The following is a 1,977-nucleotide window of genomic DNA, read 5'->3' on the forward strand; positions in this document are numbered from 1 at the left end:
CACCAAGGATGAAAGGTGACGAATTCATTAAACATTTATCTTGAAAATGATTTTTTCCCTTTTTAAAGAAATTGGTTATTTTATTTATTTACATTTCAAATGTTGTCCCCCCTTCCAGCTTTCCCCTCCACAAACTCCCCATCCCATNNCCCAGCCCCNTTGCCTCTATGAGGNTGCGCCTATGAAGCACCTTTGTAAAAAAGAAAGATAANCCAAAACAGAAAAAGCTGAAATCCTCATTCAAGTTACCCACTATTCTGGGTTTNTGTGCCCCAAATAAGACCTTTCCCATTATTCTAATAAGAGAATTCCCAGTAAAGAGTANAAGATAAGCCCTACACATATATTTATTTTAATTGCAAGAAACAAGAGGTCATGCCCTTGGTGGGGACCTTTCTGGAGACTGACTCTCTTTCCCCATAGAATCAGTTTTTTACCAGATCCTTTGGAGGCCCAGGGCCAAATCAGCCTTTGATTTCTGGTGAAATGTTCACTCCCCAGCCTGTCAACAAACTCCTGGCTGAGAGCACCTCTCCTCTCTCACTCACAGCCCTGCCTTGTCTCCACATGGAACATCTTGCATGGCACAGATATTTCAAGGAGTGCTGGGAGCNGTGAGTGTCAGGCTTGTTTAAGTATGATCCTGAGCGTGGAAGCTNTTGGTTTACTCTCCCGCGCAGAGATAATGGTTTACATTCGATTCATTATATGCAGACTGAGGAGCAGATCNTGGGCAACAACTCGGAGCCGTGCTGAAAGATAAAAATCCCATTTGCTGCATTTTATATTGGTGGTCTCTGACGTGAGCCATGCAGGCCTGCAGAGACCTTGTAAATCACAGATATAATGAGGGCCAGATAGCAGCTCACTTAACTGTTGAATGAAGTAAGTGTTTCCTTACTTCAGACTGAAGGATGGCAGATTTGTTATCTAAAACTGGCGATATCAGGTCCAAAGAAGTCTTTCACGAATATCATTGAATGTGGGGTAGATAAACTGGAGAGTTAGGCAAGCATTCCTGGTGCTGCATAATAAGGTTATAAGGAAAGTTTAATGTATTCACCTTCATTGAAATTTTATACTTCTCTCCCTAGAGGGCTGCTAGTCCAAAGAAGAGCCTCTTTCCAGTTTCCTTTTTGCTTTTTGCCTCCAGCCCTCCAGGCAAGGAACAAAGGCAGCTACTTGGTAGCTAATCAAGAGTTCTCTTAACTGGGGAGAGGTCTCTCAGATGGGAAAGCTGAGTAATGCCAGGAAGCAAGAGCGAATCCAGACCAAACTATCCTGCCTGAGTGGACTGAAACCTCAAGAGTGAAAACACCTTTGCTTCTAACATTTCCCTAATCCGAGTCTGATAGGCACCGGTTACTTTTACGTCTATAGGGTTATTTACGTGTGTTTTACAAAAGGGTGCACTTTCATATCCACAGGAATGGCCACCCCCACTCTTTAAGTGAAGATGTGGAAGCAGGGAGGATCATAAGGATCTCGGTGGTGTTAGCCACCAGGAGGGTTCTCTCCCGGTGCCATAAACAGACACACACACACATACACACACACACAAACACAAACACAAATGCACACACACATATACATAAAACGCTCTCGAGCACAAAATACATGCATGCTCACATACACAGTCACAAAGACATGCATGATGACCCAAGAGAAATGATTCTCTGCATTTCATCAGCTAGAAGGAAAATAATCTGAACCTATGAACCTTATAATGGAATGCTACTTAAAGTTTTCACGTTAAGGATATTCTATAATATGACAGGATAAAAGACCATTTGATGCATTTATTGCTTGGCAAAAATACTTGGGAGGGTGTTGTTGTTGTTGTTGTTGTTGTTGTTGTTTTCAAAGAGGCCAAAAGTCATTTGTAATAGACCTTGTGAACACAAGGAATTCAAGAAGTAGGTCCCTAGTTCAGAGATAGCAATGACAATAATAACAGCCATAGCAATCTTGCGTCTG

This window comes from Mus caroli, chromosome 9 (genome assembly GCF_900094665.2).
Source record: "Mus caroli chromosome 9, CAROLI_EIJ_v1.1, whole genome shotgun sequence".
NCBI lineage: Eukaryota > Metazoa > Chordata > Mammalia > Rodentia > Muridae > Mus > Mus caroli.